Below are 25,615 nucleotides of genomic sequence, written 5' to 3' on the forward strand. Positions count from 1 at the left end.
CCTGCTTGGTATTGATTCTCTGTCTCCCCCTCTCTGCCCCTCCCCTGCTCTCTCTCAAAAATAAATAAACTTCAAAAAAAAATTTTAATATGCAATCCAGTGGTTTTTAGTATATTCATTGAGTCATGCAACTATCACCACGTGTCAACTTTAGAATATTTTCATTGCCTTCAAAGATACCCTGTACCCATTAGTCATTCCCCATTCCCCAAGACCTCCATCCAGCCACCATTCTACTTTCTATTTCTATAGATTTGTGTATTCTTGACATTTCATATAAATAGAGTCATACAGTGTGTGGTCTTTGTGATTGGTATCTTACACTAGCATAGGTTCAAGGTTCATCCATGTGATAGCATGTATCATTCATTCCTTTTCAGTGCCAAATCGTTTTGGCTATTTGAAGATGTACATGGATCTGCCACATTTTATTCATCAGTTCATCAGTTGGTAGACATTTGGATTGTTTATACAGTTTTTGGTTATCATGTATAATACTGCTATGAACATTCATTTACAAGTTTTTGTGGGGTCATATATTTTCATTAGTCTTGGGTATTTACCCAGGAGTGACATCGCTGAGGCATATGGTAACTGTTTAACATTTTGAAAAATTGCCAGGCTATTTTTAAAGCAGTTGCACCATTGACCTTCCCACCAGCAGTGCATGAGAGTTTCAGTTTCTCTACATCCTTGACAGCACTTATTATTTTCTGTGGTTTTCATTATAGCCGTCTTGCTGGAAGTTACATGGTATCTCATTGTGGTTTTGAGTTGAACTTCCCTATGGCTAATGATGTTGTGCACCTTTCATGTGTTTATTGGACATTTGTAATATGTTCTTTGGAGAAATGTTCAGTCAGACACCTTGCCCGTTTTTAAATCGGGCTATTTGTCTTTGTTATTAAGTTCTAAGAGTACTTTATACAACCTAGACACAAGTCTCTTCTCACATGTATGATGTGCAAATATTTCCTCCCATTCCATAGGCTTTTTCATGTTCTTGATAGTGTCCTTTGAAGCACAAAGGTTTTAAGGGTTGTTTTTTTTTTTAAGTTTTTATTTAAATTCCAGTTAGTTAACATACAGTATAATATTAGTTTCAGGTATACAGTATTGTAATTCAGTACTTCCTACATCGCCCGGTACCCATCACAAGTACTGTTTAATCCCCATCACCTATTTAACCAATCTCCCCACCAGAATGGCTAAAATCAACAACACAAGAAACAAGTGTTGGCAATGATGTGGAGAAAGAGGAACTCTCTTGGATGGTTGGTGGGAATGCACAAAGTTTGCTTCTGTGTAGTTTTAGTTCATATGTTTAGGTCTGTGATCCATTTTGAAATAATTTGTAGAGTTTAAGGAAGAGGTCCAATTTCATTCTCTTGCATGTGCGTATCCATTTGTCTCAGAAAAATTTGGTAAAAAGACTACTCTCCACTCATTGAATTCTCTTGGTATTCTTGCTGAAAATTAATTAACCACAAATGTGAAGATTTATTTCTGAACCCTAAATTCTGTTCCATTAATCTGTATATCTGTCCTTATGCTAGTAGCACCCTGTATCTTTTTTCTTTAAAAAATATTTTCTAAATTCAATAATAATATATGCCAATTGTAGAAATTGTTTAAAGTACAAAAGAAGATAGAAGAACAGATTTTTTATAAATAGTCTACAATCTCCTCATTCATATGTCCCTTCTAGATCTTCCAAACTTTGTCTTTTTCTTACATAGTTGAGGTAACATTATATATACTGTTCTATATCTTTTTGTTTTTTAACACAAGCATTTTCCTAACCCATTAAAAACTCTTAGTCAATATATATATTATATATATTATATATATACATTATATTATATATTAAATATATATTAAATATATTTCATTTCTGTGCATATGTTATAATTTATTTAACCATTCTTCTAATCTTGGACATTTATTCTTCTAGGGTTTTCTTTAAAATATGGTTATAATATCATAATTAGTTATAATATTAGCACTAATATGTACTTTATACATATACATATATATGTGTATATATATAGTTACATATTTTTTAATGTTTATTTATCTTTGAGAGAGAGAGTGTGCATGAGCAGGAGAGAGGCAGAGAAAGAGGGGGACAGAGAATCCCAAGCAGGCTCCATGCTGGCAGCACAGAGCCTGATGCGGGGCTCAAACCCATGCACTGTGAGATCATGACCTGAGTTGGAACCTGGAGTGGGAAGCTTAACCAACTGAGCCACCAGGCGCCCCTTGTTACATGTATTATTATGTTACATATATATTAATATATTTCTGCCCTATAAAGTGACATACTCAGATATGAGATATAGTAAGGTGAATATTAAAGCAGTCCACAGTGGCAGAAATCTTGTTTCTCAAACTTTTCTGTGGGTCCTATAATGTTTTTCCACTAAATCGGTTCACACCTAAGCTTTATGCTGCTGTGGACAAAGCAGATTTTCAGTCAAATCCTTACTTTGAAAGATGATGATAATTAACTCATAATCCTGTGTGATTTTTTTTTTCTCTTTAAAAGTAGAAAAATCATGGGGCACCTGGGTGGCTCAGTCAGTTAAGCATCCGACTTCGGTCCAGGTCATGATCTCACTGTTTGTGAGTTCAAGCCCCGTGTGGGGCTCTGTGCTGACAGCTCAGAGCCTGGAGCCTGCTTTGGATTCTGTGTCTCCTTCTCTCTCTGCCCCTCCCCTCTCTCTCTCTCTCTCTCTCTGTCTGTCTTTCTCTCTGTCAGAAATAAAAAAACTTTAAAAAAATTTTTTTTAAGTAGAAAAATCACATTTTCTTATGTGTATGTATATATGTCAACCCACAAATATCTGAGTGTTTGAACTGTGCAAGGCCTGTGAAAGGCTGACTTTACTCTCAAGCTGCCTATTTTTAGGGGAGGGGAATTAAAAATATGTACAATATGTAAGTAGTTAGCCAGCAGTACAGACGTGCAATGATCACTCTCAAGGGAGAAGTTCTGTTCAAGATGCAGATCTGGCTCATGGCAGATAGAGTCCTGTGGTAGTTTAGAGTCCACATACCTGGGTATGCATCCCACTGACTGGATGAACTTGGGCATGTGATAAAATCTCACTGCACCTCCTTTTCCTTATCTTTATAAAGATTGGATAATCCTCCTAGGATGGTTGTGGGGACTAGAAACAATGAGTGTCAAGTTTATAGCTCAGAATTTGTCACCAGAAAGGGTACTCGGTCAATGGTAGCTGCCATTTTTATTCTTCATTTTGATTTGTCATTCCTGTTAGGCTGATGTGGAGAAACCCTGCTTCAGTAGAAAGCTATGGCACCTGAACGTGGAATTTGAGGATAGGGGGATCTGGGTAGTGAGAGCAGAGGGGGAGCCAAGGTTCAGAAGAAGCACTGCTTAAGGTATGTCAAGACCAGCCTGGATGAAGCAGAAAGTTACCTTAATAGCAGAGATAGGAAGGATGGTTTTGGTTTGGCCACCATTGACCGTAGCACCATAGTTAACAGTCTTTATACTTGAACCTCAGTGTGGTCTGTATGAGCTCCCTGGGCGTATTTGGGGTGTTTGGTGAATAGTTACTGATTGAACATCTTATAGTTAAGATTGATAGTTATTTCTGTTTAAAAATGTGTGTATTTAAATATATATTTAAATGTATCTTGATTTATTCCTATTTAAATGAAGGCATTAATTGAGGTAGAAAAATTATTAATATAGTTTTTCCAAAGTATTCTGTATTTAAAGAGAGAACGTTACCTTTTTGTAGTTACAAGTAATTGGTTAAGTGCTCATTATTAATTTTTAAAGAACCATGTCAGTTATTAACCAGTTTACAAGACATTTTTAATGATTTAGTAGTTGTGATCACTGGACTCTTTAGATGCCAAGTGATAAATTGACAAGACAAAATATTTTTACCTTCGTTGGAAATTCTTTCCACTTTAAACTGACACTAGAAATCCCATGTCAAAAATAGCTTCCAAAATAACAGCTTTCCCTTTCATCTGCAGCTACCTAAGAGCAAAGTGTGAATTTAGCAGCTTGTTTTGTTTAGCCTCTTTGGTAACTTCTCTCTCTTCCTTTTTCCTAGTTGTTTTAAAAGATTTACTTTAGCATTTTACTTTGCATATTTTAATATTTTAAGCTGCCAAATTATTTATTATTTTCTTCAATTAAAGAAATAAATTGCTGGGAAGGTGGGTGAGGGGTGGGCTAAATGGGTGATGGGCATTAAGGAGGGCACTTTCTGGGATGAGCACTGGGTGTTATATGTAAGTGATGAATCACTGAATTCTACTCCTGAAATGAATACTTACTGTAGGTTAACTAACTTAAATTTAAATTAAAAGAGAGAAAGAGAGAGAGATTCCTTATTCAGTAGTGACATTAGCCTTTTGCAAAGCACCTCAATTGAGTAACATTCTTTGCTGGGAGGAAAATATTTAAAGAATGCACCTCAACTGCAATGAAATATACAGTGTGTAATTCAGAGAAGGTAGACTATAAATTGTAGCTATTTTTTATGGTTAAGCCTCATGAAATGAATTATGAGAAATAATACCTATGAAAAGTCTGATTTTAGTTGGCATCAAAGGAACCAGCATGACTTAGGTATAAGCTATTTAAGGGAATGAACTTCAAAAAATTATTATATGTAAATTTTGGTACCTATTAGAAACAAGCATTTTAAAATGTCCACACTTGGGTTTCCAGGGATGATAAAATTGTGATCCTAGTGAATGTAACTTTATCAAGTGAAAGGCCAAAATCCTAGAATAAAATGCACTAAAATAAATGCAGCATAGTGAGTGTTTCAGAGCAAGCCCTATGGCTCTAGACTGCAAGCGTTCAATGCCAGTTGTATCACTTTAAACTGTATGATTGTGGATAAGTTACTTCATCTCTCTGTGCTTTCGTATCCTGTAAAATGAGAATAAGAATGCCTATAATTAGAGGTACAGTTCCTATCTCTCAGAGTTGTTATAAGGATTAAATAGTATTTAAAAAGACTTAGAATAGTGCCTGGAACAGAGTAAGTGCTAAATATATTTGCTAAATAATAAAATGCAAAGTACAGGGTAATCTTTGTGATAAAGAAATCCCATATGCCACAAATGGGAAATGAGGTGACAATGTGTGGAAGGAGATAACGAGCTACAGTTACAAATAAGTAAAAGAAGGGAAAATTGCCTTTTTAGCTGCGTCAGTGAGTACCATGTCTATGGAAGGAAAAGTATTCAACTTGTTTAGTGTAAATGAGTTTTTAGTTTCAAGCTAAGGTGATCATTTTCTTTTTTTTTTTTTTTTTCCAAAATAGAAATTACTTTTATCGTGGAAATGATCCAGTCTCAGTGTAAATTTTTAAAATACAGAAAAGCATTAAGGAAAAAAAATAAAGCCCCTTGGGTTTCTCCTACTCAGAGACGACCATTGTAATATCGTGGTGAACATCTTTCCAAATATCTATGCAAATATACATATGCATAAGTTAAATAAGTAAAATTTTATGTAAATGGTTTCAGAGCATGCATTCTATGGTTTGTTCTACTTTTTTCATTTAACTGTATTGTGAAGCTAAATTCATGTTGATGAGTATAATTGTGTAAAATTTTGTTGTCACCATGGCCTTTTGTCAGATGGACATACTGTAATTGACAGTTTCCTTGTTGGTGGACATTTAGATGGTTTTCCAAGATTCCCCTATTGTATACAACATTGGAATGAGGAAGCATCCTTCCTCGTTAGTAATACCTGCGTTCTGTTATTCGCTTAGGATAAGTACCTAACTGTTGGGTCAAAGAACATACATATTTTAAAGTTAGGTGTATATGTGCTTCTTTACCCTCTTGTCAATATTATACATTGCATGTTATTATATATTGTATGTTTATTAACCACCTTTTTTCATATGAGAGAAGAAATATATCTCTATGCTTTTATTTGTAGCTTTTTTAAAATAGATGTTTATTGATTTTTGAGAGAGAGAGAGAGCATGAGTGAGGGAGGCGCAGAGAGAAGGGGGACAGAGGATCTACAGCGGGCTCTGCTCTGACAGCAGCGAGCTGGATGCAGGGCTCTAACTCATGAACCGTGAGACCATGACCTGAGCCAAAGTTGAGTGCTCAACCAGTTGAGACACTCAGGCACCCCTATAGCTTTTTAATTATTAGTGAGTGTTAAGTTCGCGTATTTCATAGATTTATTTGCCGTTTCAAGTTGTTTTGTGAATAACCAATACCTTTTGATAAATATGCCTTTTTAAAAACTATAGGTACTGGGCTTGGAACCGCCAAAAGGATATAAGATATAAGGAAATATACGCAGGCCTTGCAGCTAAGAATGAAGAATTTGCTAAGTCACAGACTTATGTCAGTCTTTATTTCTCTTTTTTTACCTCCTTTTTTCCCCCCAGTCCTCTCTAGGATTGTCGGTTCCCTTGCTCTGGCAGTAGGGCAAAGGCTGGATGAAGGCATATATGAAAGAGCCTCTTCTGGACTGCTGTCTCCCACTGCCTGGCTCATTTCTTCATTCTTTTCTTCTGCTTGGCACTTTTTATTTGCTGTAGATGTTCTTTTCATTCATCTTAGACCTATGACTGGTATGCATATTTCTGTTTACTCTCTTGGTGTTTTCTGTGGCTCCAAGTAGGGCTAATTCATCCCCTGTTCTGTCTCAGGTCCTGGGCTGGGCACTGGGGAGACAAGAATGGATAGGACTTGGTTCCTAAACCTGGTGCTCACCTTCTAGCCAGATCTAGTGCACCTCCTGACCAGCACCATAGTGTAGTGTGTGCTAATAATATATGAAAAATTATTTGGGAAGTATTCCTAAAGGAAACATTCAAGCTGGACCTTTTTTTTTTTTTTTAATGTTTATTTATTTATTTTGAGAGAGAGCACAAGCAGGGGAGAGGCAGAGAGAGAGGGCGAGAGAGACAGAATCCCAAGCAGGCCCCTCTCTGTCCGCACAGAACCCAATGCAGGGCTTGAACCCATGAACCGTTAGATCATGACCTGAGCCAAAATCAAGAGTTGGACACTCAACCGACTGAGCCAGCCAGGAGCCCCTCAAGCTGGATGTTTAAGGGCGAGTCACAGTTTGCTCTGAAAGAAGTAGAGGGAAGGGAAGTAGAGAAGAGAAGGTAAAGATCCCCCAAGCAGAGGTACTAGTGTGAGCAAAGCTGAGAGTAGATATATACACTGGAATCAGTCAGTGTCTCTCCCCAGGCTTCTTGATAACATGACTTACTCTGGTTTCCTGGACAGTGAGCTCTTCTCACTGTCTCCTCCTCTGTAATTATTGTCTATGATATGTTAACCCCTTTCTGGGGCATTGCATTTTTAATCAGAGGGAACATTGCATTCCTAGAGTACTTACCCAAATTTAGCAGTATTTTTCCTGTTTTGCTGTTTGCAAATTGATATAATATTTTTAACTCATCATGGGATAATTTTAGAAAGGCATAAAAGAGGTGGTGCTATCTGTTCAAGGTATTCAAACAAAAAATGCAAATCTCTTGTTCTCTTCATCCTTATGAAAACAGACACTGAGTCAGGCTTTGTCCTCAATTAAGCATGGTGGATTGGGCTTTGAGCACTAAACTTTTATTTCTTCTCTATTGCTTGGTATAATAGTTATACAGGTAATCATAATAACGTCTGTAGCTTAGCATTGTACAAGTCACAGGGCACTTTTTGTTTTTCTTTTTTAATGTTGACTTTTATTTTTGAGAGCAAGTGTGTGTGTGCTCATGTGAGTGGGAGAGGGGCAGAGAGAGAGGAGACAGAGGATCTGAAGCAGGCTCTGTGCTGAGAGCAGGGAGCCCAGTGTGGGGCTCAAACTCGAGAACCGTGAGATCATAACCTGAGCCAAAGTCGGATGCTTAACCAACTGAGCCACCCAGGCGCCCCTACAGGGCACGTTTTCTTATAATCTCCCATAACCCTATGAGGCATACAATTATTGTTTGCTAATAAGGAAACTAAGCTTTGAACAAGTTGAGTGCACTAATTCAAGGTCACACAAATCCATTAAAGGGTAGAGCCAAAACTTGGACCTTGGTCTTCTGATTCAAAACCCAGGATCTCTAGCTTTTAGGGGAAGATAGCACGGTTGGTTTGAGATTCCAGATTTTGAAACTTTTAATGCTTATATTTTGCTAATTTATATTTTAATAAGAGAATGGGAAAGACGGTTATTCTAACAGACCCACAGTTACCTGTGGATAGACCCAAATAAGAGTCCTGTATTTAGAACACCAGCTTTGTAGATGCTTGTATAGGTTGTCAATTTAAAAGGTATATATAGGGGCGCCTGGGTGGCGCAGTCGGTTAAGCGTCCGACTTCAGCCAGGTCACGATCTCGCGGTCCGTGAGTTCGAGCCCCGCGTCAGGCTCTGGGCCAATGGCTCGGAGCCTGGAGCCTGTTTCCGATTCTGTGTCTCCCTCTCTCTCTGCCCCTCCCCTGTTCATGCTCTGTCTCTCTCTGTCCCAAAAATAAAAAAAAAAAAAAAAATAAAAAAAAAAAAAAAAAAAAAATAAAAGGTATATATATTATAAACTCAGACTAGCATTTTACAGTTAAATAACTTGAGTAGATACAATGGAAGGAAGAAAATATTATCATCCAAAGGACTCCAAAAAGGTGGATGAAATGGTTTAATGGAAAGAACGTAGCACCAACAATTAGAAATTGTGGTGTTCTTGTCCATCTCTTACTACTTGCTGGAACCTTGGGCAAGTCTTCTATTGGGATTCCGTCTTCTCATCTAAAGAATAAAGGGGCTGAGCTGTACGTACTCTGAGGTCCATATCAGTCCTAATATTCTTTGAATTTGTGCTTCTTAACTTAACCACTCATTTTATTCTGTTTGTTGCTTTCTTTATTATCACCTTCCAAGTTTTTTTACTTACCACAGCATGATCAAAAAGATTCTTTGATTCTCTAAGATACAGTTTGTGAACAGTATGCTATATGGTGATAATCTTGTTTGTAGAAAATAAGCAGAGATTTGTGGAGTACCATTCCTGGTAAATAATGGGTCAATGTAAGTCCATACAATATGGACTTATAATAATGGTAATACCACCATGCATTTACATAGTGCTTTGTAGTTTTCAAAGTGCTTTCACATTAAAAACCTATATACTAACCCTCATAATTTCTCCTCTGAAGTAGATTTAGTAAGAATTTTCACCTTTGAGGTGCCTGGGTGGCTCAGTTGGTTGGGCGTCTGACTCTTGATTTCAGCTCAGGTTGTGATCCCAGGGTTGTGGGATTGAGAACAGCTTCCTGCTCTGCACTGACAGCATGGAGCCTGCTTGGGATTCTCTCTCTCCCTCTCCCTCTGCCCCTCCGCCCAACTCTCTCTCTCTCTCTCAAGATAAATAAACATTAAAAAAAGAAGAAGAAGAACTTTCACCTTTGATTTAGTAATTCTTCTTGGGAACTCTATCATAAGGAAATAATTCTAACTTCCTGAAAACAGTTAAAAGATGTTTATCATAACTGAAAATAGCTATCCAGTGAGTAGGTTAAATAAACTGAAGAGCACCCACAGCCATTAAAATTTTTATGAAGATTAGGTAATAGGATAGAAACACATTTGTTATTGGTGACGAAAGGAGGATATGGAGTTGAAGGTATATACTACGATTACAGCTATGAAAATAAAAATTTTAAAGGCACCAAATAAACATTCACCCTTTATGTAGGGGGAAAAAAAACACCACACAGATATATGTCAGAATTGTGTTATGTGTTTGTTTTGTGGGATTGGGGGTAATTTTTCTACTTACCTGTCTCTGATTCTTTTTATTTGAGTACCTTATTGCTTTTATAATAAAATGTGTATATATAAACACATATTAAATATATACAATAAAATATATAATTATATATATTTTCAGATAAAACCCAAGGCCTAGTAAGGTTTCTTGACATTCTCAAAATGGTACAAATGCTTCCTAGTGAACCTGGGACTAGAAACCAAATTTCTTAATCCATCTATTACTATTAGTACTGGGCTTCTACCCTCAAATTGTATGATATGCCAGCAGGTAGAAAGAGGCTAGCTTTAAAGAGGTTACCTAGGTACATTTTTTTTTTTTAATAGTATGTGCTTTCCCTTTGGCATTCATTAGTTCTTAGTAAAATTAACAAAATCAACGTGCTTTTTTCATACTTTTTAATTTTCTATTTTTTTATTTTATTTTTTAATGCTCATATATTTATTTAGAGAGAGACTTTTTGAGTGTGTGACGAGTAGGGGACGGGCAGAGAGAGAGGCAGAATTACAAGCAGGCTGTCAGCACAGAGCCCAACATGGGGCTTGATCTCATGAACCGTGAGATCATGACCTGAATGAACCAAAACCAAGAGTCAGATGCTCAACTGACTGAGCCACCCAGGCGCCCCTTTTGTACTTTTTAAAACATAGCAGTATACCATTGGCTGAGTAGGTTTTAGGACAGTATAATATGGTTAGGAACATAAGCACAAATGAGCATGGCTTAAATTCTTGGTTCAGTATTGTCATGATGATTGTGTTGTTGTATAAGAATTTTCTGTCTGGGCCTCAATGTCTTTATGTATATGATGGGGCTCAGAGAGGTCTATTGTGCAATATAATGTTGTTGCCACCTTTTTAAAACTGCTCTGAAACATTTCTGTCCCCTTGATGTTCACCTTTACAGATAACAGTTTTATCGCATTGTTTTTAGACTGCCTTGCAAGGCAACTTAATGTTTTTAGAAAAAGCCCTATATTCATTTTAGCTTCAGTGTTGCCTCTAACTCTTTGGTTCTCTGACTCAATTTGCCTCTTTGACCCACTATGACATTAGGCAAGTCTCTTCATCTTTCTAAGCCCTAGATCCTTCTAAAATAGGGGTGTTGAAATAAATAATCTCTCCATTTCCTTCTAGCGGTAGTGTTCTGTGATTCTTCCCAATCTTGTTTTGAGCGCATCCACGATAAAAACAAAAACAATAACTACACGCGCGCGCGCACACACACACACACACACACACACACACAACAGCACAACAAATTGGCATCTCTTAACGTAGAGGTGATGGGAGCATAAACTGATAAAAATCATTTTAGAAAGCAATTTGGCATTATCCAGTGAAGTTAAAGATACACATATGAGAATGTTTATGGCAGCATTAATAGTAATAGCCAGAAACTGGAAACAGCTTAAAATCTGTCAGCAATATGTTTATCATTAATCATGATATATTTGTGTAATGGAATACTGTGCAGCCGTGGAACTCTAGCCGTATGCAATGATAAGGATGAATTTCACAAACATAATGTTGAGTAAAAGAAGCAAAACAAAAGAGAATCTCCATAATGTTATTCTATTTATGTATGGTTCAACACTAGGCAAGGTTAAACTGTATTGCTCAGGATGGAAACTATATGAAAAGCAAGCATGGTGACTGCCTCTGGGAGAGAAGAGGGCTCATAATGAGAAAGGGGCTCATGGGGAGCTTCTGGGACACTAGCAGCATTCTTTTTCTTGGCTTGAGTGCTGGCTGCACAGGGGTTTGTTTTATAATGGTCCTTTAAACAATGCGCATACGTGCTTTAAGCATTTTGCTTATATGTATATCTTGACATGAAAACATTATAGCATAACAAAGATAAAAAGGTATACGTGTAATGCTATTTCAGTGAATTCTTGCAGTCTCTGAAAAATACGTGCTACTACTAAGGACTGGGTATTTCAGTGTCATGTACCAGAGGGAAAAGGATTTTGAACTAGAGCACTTGGAAGTTCATTTGTCTTAGCTTCACAGTTAAGAATGTCTATTGTTATTGATTATCTCTATCCAAAGCACTTTTTATTCTCTATCCCCAGTCTTCACAATAACCCTTTCACGTTTTTATTATCCTCATTTACAAATTAGGAAACTGACGCTCCTTGGTTAAGGAGGAATTCTAAATAAATCACAGAACCAAATAAGCATGGGGTATTTTTGATATTTGTTTTCTCCTTCGTGTTATGGAAAGATAAAGTGGGAACAATATTTGTGACCATTTTAAGGTGGCATAATGTAAAAATAAACTCCAAATAAATGAACAGACCGAGTCCGGGATAAATCTCTTTTCTTCAAAATGTGCCTAAAAGCATGGAAGGTGTTTTAAATACTTACTAGTAAATGAGTTTGTGGGTACTTGGGCATTTACCACTTACGAGTCAAGCCCCCATGTTGAGTGTTACAATTGAACGTAATTAGAACAGAAAGTGAGAGAAACAATGTCTACATTTTTGATAGACTAATTGTGGTGGTCACTTTATCTAAAGCTTGCTGAACTATGACCACTAAACTAACCACGAAAAGGAAATTATTTTGTATAGCCAAGCCAAAAGCAAGTTTTTTAGATTTAGTTTGCAGTGTCACTTAGGATTCTTAAAAGCTTATGAACCTTCACCTTCTTTTAATAAGCCTTCATAATGACGAGGTCCCCCGAGAATGAAATCATCTGAGTGGAATGTGCCTGCGTCTTAAGATCTGATAAACATCACTTCATGGTATTTAGGAGATTAAAAGAGACTTAAAACACATAAATGTTACTTTCAGGTTATTATAGCCAAGGAAGCCTGTGGCCCAGCTATCAAAACAGCTTTAAGCTTAAGCAAGTTCCAAGCAATGGGCTTAGCCAAATTGGTTAGCCCTGCTTTAGGACTGACTGCACTGTCTTTTGAGTCGACCTTTAACTTGTGATATAGAATATAATTGTTTCATCTCTGAGACACATTTATGTGTCCCTTTGCCCCGACACTAATTCATCATTTGCTTTATAGTAATTCCACTCAGACATCACTACCAAGCCCCACTGGAGGTTACTAAAGGATGTGAGTGGATATATTTCCTAATCAGTGACATTAGTTTATAACTCCTTATTAAGATACCCATTAAATTCATACTGGGAGAGATAACATGAACACTAATGCACTTTCCATCTTCCATCAGTGCTTTTTTTATTTATTTCTATAACGGAGTTCTTAATATCTGAATTTAAGAGTCCAGGAGAATTCAGAGCTTTTAGTATGGTCTAAGGTCTTTATTCTGGTAAGATAGGAAAGATATGAGAAACAAAGACATTCAGTATTAGGTTGTCATTTTTATTCTCTTTTGCTCCCTAAAACATAGTCATTAAAAATGGATATCTAATATCATTTATTTTAAAAGTTAATTAATAGCTTACTTCCATATACTCTCCTTTGCTAAACAAAATACATTATTCTAGTTTCCCTGTACTTTATCTTTATAAGTTATCTTGCTTTTCTACTTTTAATCTAAAACTCAGAATATATAAAGAGTTTGTGTACCTTTTGGATATGCCAGCCAAACACTATTAATTAAATGTACTGTATGAGATTCTGGTGGATGAGGGGGTATAAAAGAAGATGGCCCATATGAAAAATAGTCCACGTGTATAAAATCTAGTTATTCTGATGAATTCTCCACCACACCACCTTGACCGAAATAGATGTTTATGAATAAATATCTCTTCAATTTCATTCATTATCTTATCCATTTGAGACATTCGGCAAAGTTGCTATAATGTGACTTTCCATTTGAGGAATCCATAAATTATTGCCTTCAGGGGATATGGCAGCACCATGGCAACATGGTACCCTTTGGTAATACTTAGGTTTTTGCTCTTACTGCTTTTTCAAAACCTGCAGGATGAAGTTAATAATAGTAATAAGTGTCCGTTTTGCAAATCTGCTAGCCCACACACTTCTGTTAATCTCACTACTAACATCATTACCTTCCGCCTTCGGTCTTCACTCTTTGTGTATTACCCCAGGTTCAAAAAGAGAAAGTTAGACAGTAGTTGCCTTTTAAATTTGCTCCTTGTATTCCTCCACTGTGAGTGAAGTACAATGTGTTAGACTCACTGTAGTTAATTCTATACCAGCATTCTCTCCCCCCAAAATAACCACATGGTTCAGTACCAGCATCCACATTTACTAACATTACTGCGTTAGTTTGGATTCAACAAGAAGCAGAGGGGATTCTATGTACAAAGATTTATTGGAAGAGGGAGCAGAAGAAGGGGAAAGAGACTTCAGACTCAATGTAGGTGTACTTGGAGGAGGAGAAAGGGAAGGAATAGGAACTGGGTAGGAAGAGTCTTTAGACAGTTACTCGGTCTACTAATACTGCAACTCGGTTCTAAGGAAGATTGATGGGAAGGTTGATGGGAAGTCCTCAAGCCAGAGGTGACCACTGGAGAAGTCCCATGTCTCACCCAAATATGACAGTCTGGGAGCAGCCTACAGGAATGAGTGGCATGAATACAGTAAAGACCCAGACATACAGTGGTTGGAGCCATTAGCCAATGATACTCGCTGCCACAGGAGATCTAAGGAGATCACATATCATGGCTCCTATATTGGTCGCATGACTTTGGGTAAGTTGAGCACCTCTCTGAACCTCAGTGATGAGTGTTAATACTGCCAATACAGAGTAATCAAAAAGGTTAAATAAAATAATATATGTAAAGGCCTTGGAACATAATAATAAAAGTTAGTTCCCTTTATGGCCCCCTTCTAGCAGGGTGATTCTTTTCTTTTTTTTTTTTTTTTAAATTTTTTTTTTAAATGTTTATTTATTTTTGAGACAGAGAGAGACAGAGCATGAACGGGGGAGGGGCAGAGAGAGAGGGAGACACAGAATCGGAAGCAGGCTCCAGGCTCTGAGCCATCAGCCCAGAGCCTGACGCGGGGCTCGAACTCACGAACCGTGAGATCGTGACCTGAGCTGAAGTCGGACGCTCAACCGACTGAGCCAGGGTGATTATTTTCTAACTTATTTTTCTTAGAAGAATATCATTTGGGTGTAAGTTGCACTGAGGTTGTCTCTACCAGGGCTACTCAAAGTGTGGTCCATGGACCAGCAGGCAGTCCGTAGCCCACAGAGCTGCTTGTTACCAGCGTGCAGCAAGACAAGGAACTCGCACCAAACGTAAGTCAGCCCTGTCAGTGAACACACTGCTTAGTTCAGATGCAATTTTTTTCCTATAAAGACATTCCCAGTGAAGGAAGCAGTGCATGTATTTATATTCTGGCACAAGCTCCTTAGTTTATTACATACTGGCACTTTGAGTAGCATTGGGGTTTAGTAAAATATAAATGCAAAACAGATAGGGCTTTCTTGTGTATTTCTGCCTGTCTTTTACAGAGGAAACCAATTTAAGCTAGACATCAACCGCCATGCCGGGCTCTGTGCTGATAGCGCAGGGCCTGCTTGGAATTCTCTTCTCACCCCCTCTCTCTGCCCCTGCCCTGCTTGCATGCAGGCACACAGTCTCTCGCTCTTTCTCAAAATGAATAAGTAAACTTAAAAAAAAAAGTAGGCAGCTTTCTCATTGTCGTGTTTCCAAGTCCTTTTCCTTTTCCCAACTCAGTTATTCCTTTTAGGGAAAAGGAAAAAACTCCTGCTACCAGCCAGATGCCTTGTGCCTGCCGATGCCCAGTGTTCTCACACTGCTGTGCTGCAACCTTGCTGAGCCCCCAGATTGCGAAGCCCCGCGAAAATCCACTTCCCCTCCCAGTTCCAGAGTATTCAGAGGCCCATTCCTTCAGGAAGCAGATAGGTAACTAATTAAGGGGAAAGTAATCTGATTTAAATACAGAGGGGACTTTCCTCCTAGTTGCATATTTGTAATTGAAAATTTGAGTCAATTAATGGAGCTGCGTAAGACATATTTTTGATCTGTGGATGCCCTAGCTTCATCCATGAGCTGTAATCTTTAGTTCTTTTCACCCTGTATTCCAGAAATACTTGCCATCACACATCTGTAAAACTGCTGACCTCTGCCCTGAAGTGGGTGTTGGATTTTCCCACCACCTTTCACTTTGTTTGATAACCTTCTTCTGTGAAATATGGGGCAGGGAGACATGGATCCAGGAAGCCAATCGGACCTATTCCTTGTATGTTGAAGTATTTAAAGTATTGTCTATATATTGTTTTAATTGCAGGTATCCTTTCATAGCTGAAACTATCGAGATGGAGATTTGGTGCATTTTTCTCCTTTATATTCCCTGATCTTTGATGTCTTGTTAACATGATGTAGTAAATTAGGAATATATAGTTTTGCTTTCATACTTTTAAAAACTAAAGTGCATGTTTCATAAAATTAAAGTGTCCCAAGAGTCAGTATAAAGTAATATTTTACCAAGGTCATAAGTGACTTAATATGAAAGATCATATTTTATCATAACCATGTAACAGACTTAACAAAACCTAGGCAGACAAATTGCTAGTTTAAAAATGATCTGAACTTATTTTTCCCCCAAAAACAAAAACCCACGAGATTGTGTATCTATGGCAACAGGTATTATTTGACTGATCCCCAAGGTTGTGGATCTAGCAGCAGCTATTATAACATGCTTTGTTTTTATTATTGCACTGTTCAGTCATCCAGATTTAGCCATTTCTGTTTATAGCAAGAAACAGCATCCCAGCCCGGGCAGCACAGCTAGTCATACCTTTTTATGGATGTAATTGGACGTATTTTGGTTCCTTTCCTAGTGTCTAACGTTTTGTGAAGCCCTAGCATAAATTATTGGCTTGTATAACCCACTGCATCACCTTCACCCAGAAGATTTGCTGCCTGTGCAGTTCCTTAATTTCCAAGTGTGAGAGATTTATTTTTCCTTAGCGAGTCTTAATGTTTCTGCTCGCGTGCACATATACACATGGTTGCGAATGTGTGTGGGTACACAGAAATGCCAATGAGAAAGTCATATTCTTGGACAATTCCTGCATGAGATTCCAGAGAAATCTTTAAGCTTATAGGTACTTGTTGCTGTGTTCTTGAACTGACCTGATCATGAGCATGAGGGTAGTATTTGAAACTTTTGTCCCAGTTTTGCTTATTTTCCCTAGGAATTCTGACCAACATCCTGTACACTTCATGTCCTCAGCGAATTATTATGGACTACATAACTGACCCAGTTGACATTCAGTGAGCCAGTGTAAATGGCTAAGATGCTATTCCAGTGTGTATCAGGCAAGGCCCCTCAGTCCTCTTTGTACCCTTGAAGATAGACGGAATTATCCCCGCTTTACAAATGAGGACTTCAAAGCTCAGAGAAATTAAACAACTTGCCTAAAGTCATACAGTTTACAAATAAAGGATCAAGATACTTTATCAAAAGATTTTTATGTGCATTATTTTTGATTCTTATAATGGTCCTTGAAGTGGACAGAATGTAAATTTTTTTCTCCTCTCATTTTAGTACTTACAAGATTTGGCAACTTAATCATGGTCTCTACAGTGGGCCTGGTTCAGTCCAGTACTACCCTCTGAACCCTGATGTTACTTGGCATTTATAGAAGTTCATCGGGGGCACCTGGGTGGCTCAGTGGGTTGAGCATCTGACTTCGGCTCGGGTCATGGTGTCGCAGTTTGTGAGTTCGGGCCCCACATGGGGCTCTGTGCTAACAAACAGCTCAGAGCCTGGAGCCTGCTTCAGATTCTGTGTCTCCTCTCTCTCTCCCCCTCCCCTGCTCATGCTCTGCCTCTCTCTAGCTCTCAAAAATAAATAAATGTTTAAAAAAAAATTTTTTTTTAAAAAGTAGTTCATCAGCCAGTGATGGCATTGGTCACAGCATCGTAATGCCCCTGTGGTTCCCCATTGACTGATTTTTGTTAAGAGACTCTTCATTGCCTCCAGGGTGGAGTCCCTGCTCAAATACTTGGCATTCATGTGAGCACTCTTGCAATGAAAAATAATGGAGAGAGCAGGAAAAACCTTGGAGATCTGTTCGTGTCAGCCCCCTGCTTAAAACCTTTTAATAGTTTTCAGTAGGCTTCCCACAGCCCTTCTCCCTCCCTTCTTAGCCTGACCTCCTGCTGCCCCCAAGCCCCTGCCATTGGCCCTTTATGTCAGGAAAGCTGAGCCCCTACACTGAGGTGAGACCCACCTTCTGCTTTTGCTTTTGTAGATACTCCTTTTACCTGATGTCTCCCCCCATCGTCCGTGTGCTAAACTCCTACTCGTTATCCACTATCCAACTAGGCCATCTTCTCTTCCATGAAGCCTTTCTTCACCCTCCTGAACAAAGTTATCCTTCGTCTTTTGATCTCCCTGCTGAATTTCTCTTTAAAAACTATCAAATATGTCAATATTCTTGTATTTCTGTTATCAGTTATTATGTGTGTCTCTCCCCTACTAAGATGAATAAATTCTTTAAAGGCCAGAGGCTGAAGCTTTCTCATCCTTTTATCCTAACATAGTGCCTAGCACATCACATGGATTCAGGAAAGGGTTGTGCATGGAAGACAGAATTAATCAGTGACCTTGCTATTTGGACTCAGTACTGAGAATTCAACATTGAAAGGAATAGCGTGCCATTTGAAAAGAGAAGGGGCGAAAACATGTGCTATCTGGGTTGGTGATGGGTATTGAGGAGGGCACCTGTTGGGATGAGCACTGGGTGTTGTATGGAAACCAATTTGACAATAAATTTCATATTAAAATAAATAAATATATATATATTAAAAAATTAATAAAAATAATAACGAAAAGAGAAGGGGCAACGCACAGTTGTATCAGATGAAATTACTGTCTTCGTTGATATATGCTTGGCTTTGTATGTGTCCAGGAAGATAATGCAGGGTTTCGAGAAGTGGAAGGAGATTAAGGAGAAATTATACTTACTGGCATTTTCCCCAAAACATATGCCTGTGGTGATAAGTGGTTAATAAGTTATTGAATGCCATTTTCTCTACTTCTAGTCAAAACCATACACGGGTTTATTTTTATTCATTGTGCTAGGTCCTCAGTGGATCCTTTCAGTCTCAAAATTCAAGTCATTAAGTTCCACAAAATTTCCTTCAATTATTTCACTGATGATTTCTTCTTTACTTTCTCTCATCTCTCTTTTGGGACTACTGTTATTTAGCATGAGATTTCCTGTACTTACCATTCTTATCTCTTCTCTCGAGCTTTCTATCTCTTTTTGTTCTACCCGCTGAGAGATTCCCTTAACTCTGCACCTTCCCCTTCTGTTTTTCATCTTTCATATTCTGCTTTCATATTTTAAGTTTCTAGCAGCTCCTTTCCTCTGAGTAGCATCCTGTTACGTGTGTAGCATCTTCTCTTGCCTGAGTGTATTAATGATTTAAAAAGTGTTTATTCTTATTTTTGTTTTTGTTTGCTCTTGATATGTCATTTGCGTTAGAAGCTTCTCTTGCGAGTTTGGCAATACTCGATTGCATATTTATTTTTAAGAGGAGAGGACTAGAAAACATTGGAAGCTTTTAGTGTGTGGATAGAGGTTGTTAACGCTACTGGGGTTTACTGTAGGGTAATTTGGGCTTTTTTCATTGGGGAATACCTAATGTCATTCCACATAAGTCTTTCCTCTTGGGCTTGTTGAGAATCTTGCAGTTATCCAGCTGTAAAGTACAAGCCTGTAAAGTATTTACCTGTATCCTGGAGGCAGATGGTGGGGAGGACAACTAGAGATCTCAGCATTTAATCTGCATGTGTTCACATAATCACCTTGTTTTTCAATACAGTGCCTTGGTCCTTGATGGTGCTAATGTTTCCCTTTCCGAAGAATAAAATTCTGGTTGATTTGCTTGTGTGTGAGAGTGGTTGTTGCCTGGCTCTGTGGAGTTGGGAGGGGATCTGGAAATAGAATTGTCCTATAGATTTTCAGCCAGTCTTCCTGTTCGTTTGTTGTTGTTGTTGTTGTTGTTGTTGTTTTTAGTTGAGATATAATTGTCATGAAGCAATAGATTACTTTTACATGCACAACCTAATGATCCAGTATTTGTATACATTGCAAAATTATCACCTAGTGTTCTGTTTTAACCCCAATTTTGCTACCACTTCAAGAATACATGGGGTCGCCAGTTCCTGAGCTTTATGGCGGTTATGGAAGTATAGTTCAGATTGCTTCTCATTGTCCATCTGCTCGCTTACAACTCAGTAAGTCTGCTAAGCTCTTTACCACTTGTTTATCCTCTTTTCGGCTTCCAAAATTTTGTTGTTATTATATCCTCCCTTATTGTCTGCCTTTCTTTTATTTATACATAAATGCAGTACATACAGGGAACATCAATTTAAAACGTTACTGTCTTCTCATTAGAAACAATGGAAGCATAAAGATAGAAAATCTCACTACCGACATGTTATTGGAGTTTCAGAAGGTTGCAGAAGTAAATGTACCTGTTCAGTATGCCAATTTAACCCACACGTCCCGAAACTAAATTTTTAGTGGAGAAAGAAGGTTTGTTTTTTTTTTTTTAAGGTGTAAGAAAACAGTGAATTTTAAAATATTCTCTTCATTTTAACCAAATCCAATCTGATTTTACTGCATTTCCAACATTAGAAAGAATGAGATTGGAATATAACCAGTGAATGTCCCAAAGCCACAACCAGACTTTCCTGAGTATTTGTCTTTTCCTGGTCAAGAATTAAAGTCCACAGAGTCACTGAATTTAGAGATCAGAGACACCTCTTCTAATTTCCAGCCTTTCTATACGTTTCCTTAAGACAGTCATCGTGCTTCTGAAAACTAATTGACAGGAAATCTAGTACCTTCTGAGACAGTTCATATATTTAGACTGTTTGTGAAGGAAGGGAAGGAAATGGATGGTTGGTTCGGACTCCCTATAATGTTTAGCTATAATATACATGCTATAAAGAAAATAAACTATCTTCGGAGCAGCATTATTCCATATTCATGGGCTTTAAATTAGGTAGGCCAGAGTTTTCTTTGTTGTAATTATTGTGTAACCTTTAGGAATTACTTACCCTCTGAACCTGTATTTTCATCTGTGAAGCAAAGATAATAATACTTCGAGGGTTAATAAACTTTAAACACGATACAGTATAGAAGAACCTGGCAAAGAGCTTAGCACGGGGAGGCTGATCATTACATGGTACCCATTATCCTTCTTACAGATTCAACCAGGGAACATTTTTCAGTGGACAGCATTTGGACTAAACCTGAAGAGGGGGTAAGATGTTAACAGAAAAGCCAGAGCTGGAAGGGACTAGGTTAGACCTTCCGGACTGATGGACTAAGCATGACAAAGACATAGCTATGTCAAAGAATCAAAGTCTGAGGTTTATGTAAGGACTGGCAAGTATTTCTAAGGTGTCTGGGTTACGAGGCATATGAAATGATACAGCATAATGTGGCTTAGGCTGAAAGGCTTTGACATAGGGCATCTTAGCCAAAAGAAAAAAAAGTTGGTGTTCTCATATTGCATCATTCAGTGAGACAGACAAACCTAAGAACCACTGGGGAGTCCAGGATGCCTTCTCTGTGAAAGCTTACTTAATACGGCTTTTTATTTATTTATTTATTTATTTATTTATTCATTCATTCATTCATTCATTTATTTTTAATTTTTTAACGTTTATTTATTTTTGAGACAGAGAGAGACAGAGCATGAACAGAGGAGGGTCAGAGAGAGAGGGAGACACAGAATCTGAAACAGGCTCCAGGCTCTGAGCAGTCAGCACAGAGCCCGACGCGGGGCTCGAACTCACAGACCACGAGATCGTGACCTGAGCTGAAGTCGGCCGCTTAACCGACTGAGCCACCCAGGCGCCCCTTAATACGGCTTTTTAACAACTTGATCGGGTAGAGACCAAAATTGTAATGAGGGTTATTGGTAAACCTGAAACATGTTTGTTATATACACAGTTATTCTAGAAAGTCAAAAATGTAAGTAAAGAATATGTCCAAGGGAAGAAGATATCTGTCTTTGTATTTGAAAGGCTGTCGAGGGGAAGAAGGAATAAAATTAAACCTTGCTGATGGATTAAGTTAATACAAACAGATAGAAATCAGAAAGTGGACATTTTTAGCTCATGTGAAAAATCCTGATTTTTAACAGATAGAACTGTGCGACATTGGAATGAAAAGCTTGGGGAGGAATTAAGTATCTAGTCATGACGGGCTGGATGATTGTCAAGGATGCTATAGAAAACAGATCTGTTTTGTGAAAAGGTAAAAGCGAGTGCCTTCCAAGGTTACGCCCTACTCCATATTAACCAGGGCTCTTGCTGTCCATCCAGATCCATCCACCCTCAGGCTCTGCCCAGAACACCCTGTTCCACAAATGAGGACTGTTTGAGGATTGTTATAAAAACCCTGAGGCAGTCCCTTCCTGGAGTCAACAGTTTCAGTTGTTTCATAGACCTCCAGCAGCTTTCGCTAGGACAGGCTCTTCCTGGTGCCTTTCCTAGGACTTCTCCACAGTTCTGTTGAACACAGTGAGACAGTCTTCAAATGATGCTGCTCCATGGACCTCAACGACATCCTCCCTGAACAGGAGCCTCCAGACACCTTGAGACGGGGCTTGCCAGCCCCTTACGAGCCCCTAGCAGCCATAGATCTCTTTCCTTCTATCTTACCTGAAACCTACAATCCCTTCCATTGGATCCTTGTTTTCTGACACTCCACAGGTAATGAAGGTGGAGGGAAGGATGGGTAGATTTCTCCAGACCCTTACTTTTCCCTCCTTATGTGAAACCATCAGCCTTTGAAGCCTTTTAAATATTCAACTCTCTCTCACAGCAAGTCACTGCCGTCTGACACACTGGTTACTTCTTTGGAACATTCAGAATTTGCAACCTTGCCAACAGTCTTCCTTTGTAGGAAGGAAGTAACCCTGCATTACTCTAGTCTCATCCTTGTCTTTCCTGTGCCAAACTGCTTGCTGTTCCCCATTTTGCCTTTGCTCCTGGCCTTTTCCACATGCAGTTTCCTCTGTTTGGAACACTGTTTCCCCACCCTTTCGCCTAATAAAACCCAACATGTACTTTGTAGCCAGATAGGTTACCACTCCCTGGCCACACACCCCTGTCTCTCCTAGACTTAGTTAGATGTCCCTCCTCTGTGTTCCTATCATTTTCTCTGATGTGATTATTTTTTAATATAATTATGTTTCTGATTTTTAAATGTCTTTGCCATTATATTATGATTACTTTAAAAGGAGAAACTGCTTCCTCTTTATTTTGTGACTTACCCATGGCCTAGCACATAGGTGTTCAGTATCTACTGACTGAATGAATATATGATTTCACCTGCTTGTCTTCTTTGTACCTGTATAAGACTGAAGGTGGAACAGAAAGGAATCAACTTGGTGCTGTTACTAAAGCTAGTTTATTTTTAGCTCAAATTCTGTTTGAAACTTACACGTGTGTGTGTGTGTGTGTGTGTGTGTGTGACATGTGTGTGTGTGTCTATACACACACACATATGTCACACACACACACACTGATGAACTTAGGTTCAGAATGTAAGGCTGCCTTTTACCTCTTATGGTTTTATGCCTTCTATTTGATAACGCTACCACTATCATCCGTCTTTTGTTTTTCTGTCAATTTTCTTTTTTTTATTTTTTTCAACATTTATTTATTTTTGAGAAGAGAGAGACAGAGCATGAGTGGGAGAGGAGAGAGGAAGAGGGAGACACACAATCTGAAACAGGCTCCAGGCTCTGAGCTGTCAGCACAGAGCCCGACGCGGGGCTCGAACTCATGGGCCGTGAGATCACGACCTGAGCCGAAGTGGGACGCTAAACCGACTGGGCCACCCAGGCGCCCCACAGTTTTCTGATCCCCTTACTTTGATCTCCTCTCATCCACAGAATTTTAGCATTTCTTACCTTCAAAATGCTATGGCTGTATTTTTTTTTTTACCATGGATGTGTTCTTTCTGGTGAGTCTTGTCTTTTGAGGTTATAGCATGTCACATTAAAATGTGTCAGATTCAGATGAGACCAAAAATAGCATATAGCCTTAACTAAGGGAAGTTAGAAAGAAAAATTAGTAATGAATGAAGTAGAAAAATGAGGTATAGTAGTAATGGTTTAGTGTAAAAAACAGTAGTGTTCTTAGGAATAACCATTAAGGAAAAAGGACAAGGACTACTAATTCCAAGATGCTTATAGCTCATAGACTATGCTGGGAGTTTTATATACATTATTTTGTTTTCATCCATACAATAACCCTATGAAGCAAATGTTGTGAGGGGCATTACGTAGATGAGGAACCAGAGGTTCAGAGGAGTTAAGTGAGTTCACACAGTATTCCAACACAAAACTCTCACTTTTTGACTACCTCCTATGCCAGTCCATATATTTTAAATTGGCTTTTTATTAGATTATTTTTGACTGTAAAATTTTGGAAGTTAGCTAGGAAGTTAACACAAAAGTGGCAGTTTGAAGATAGACGTTCATTTTGTTTAATAGCCTTGGCATAGACCTTGGAACAGCTAATTGATTTGATGGGGTGGTTTTGTGTCATAACCTTTTCAAAGATTAATAGTGCCAGAAACTAATATTTAAATAGCAAATGGAGCTCTCATTTAGCAAACCTCTTGATGGAAATGTTAACACAGTCTAAAATCTGTGCTGATTTTTTGGACCCCCAATAAAGTTGTCCACAATTGTTCATTTGTTGATGCCTGTTTAGATGATTAACACATTATATAAACTTTACTTCCCGTGCACTTTGTTGAGGAAAAAATTTGCATTCCTGCTGTATTATGAGAAATTAAATAAAACAGTTCCTTGGCGAGTCTGTTCCTCAGCCACCAACCCCAACCCTGCAAGCCCATATATTCATCTAACGCACTTCCCTGCCTCCAGGGTTTCCTTAGGTTCTTTCTTCTGTTTCCACTGGCTTGCCTCCTTTCCTCCTATTTAGTGCCCAGCTGGACTCAGCTCTCTGTCAGATTATGGCGTAGGTCTCAACACTTCAAGAAAGCTTTTCCCACAGAGATTTCTTTATAAGTCAAATAGGCAAATACAGATGTGTCTCCCCCCACCCCCCCCCACCCCCAGCAATTTGCAGCTCAATCCTCCAAAAAAAGTTTATCAATTACCATGCATCTGGCGTTGTTAGCTGCTGGGCATTGAATGATAAATAAGATAGATCTCCACCCTTAAAGAGTTTACAGTCTTGTAAATATTGTGTTGGATCTGTGGGCGTAAATGATTTAATCTCTGTGTGCCTCAGTTTCTTCATCTATAATATAAAGATGATAATAGCTGCTTTGGTAGGGTGCTTATACTGAGTTAGTATTTATAAAGTACTTAAGGTGGGGCCTAACGAATCGAAAATACTATAGAAGTGGTTTTTTATTTACCAAAACAAAACTGAACATTGTGGTCAATTTATCTAGTTCTAAAATATCCTACTGGTATTTTTACGGGTATCATAATAAATATGTAGATTAGAGTGAAATGTCATCTTTATAATAATATCTTCCTATTGGAGAACAGGGTGAGTTTACCTTTATTGGGATCTTCTTTTGCATCTCTTAATAGAATATAATAGTTTTCTTCATATGGCTCTTGCTATTCTGGTTATGTTTATTTCTAGATAGTTTATCTTTGTTGCTATTTAAAATGGCACCATGTAATATTTTAATTGATTGTTATTTATAGAAAAGAAGACTTCTGATTTTTGTTTTTAAATTTTCTACCGAATTATCTTATAGTCTGTGATGAGTTTTCAGTTGGTTTGCTTGGATTTTCTTGATGTATAATCATATATCATCTCTAAAAAATGATCATTTTGCCGTTCCCCCCCCCCCCCCATTTT

General features: G+C 38.2%; 1 protein-coding gene and 1 long non-coding RNA gene across 3 annotated transcripts in view; both read left to right on the forward strand.

The window, feature by feature from the left end:
• The window catches only part of UVRAG (UV radiation resistance associated), a 296,618-nt gene that overhangs the window by 228,965 nt on the left and 42,038 nt on the right, over positions 1–25,615 (forward strand). The gene's annotated exons all lie outside the window — the stretch shown is intronic.
• Positions 2,045–11,029, forward strand: LOC145712465 (uncharacterized). The gene is made up of 2 exons (XR_014135304.1): positions 2,045–8,304; positions 8,551–11,029. It is a non-coding gene; the product is annotated as an uncharacterized LOC145712465 (long non-coding RNA).

Source organism: Panthera onca, chromosome D1 (genome assembly GCF_046562875.1).
Source record: "Panthera onca isolate mPanOnc1 chromosome D1, mPanOnc1 haplotype 2, whole genome shotgun sequence".
NCBI classification, from domain to species: Eukaryota; Metazoa; Chordata; class Mammalia; order Carnivora; family Felidae; genus Panthera; species Panthera onca.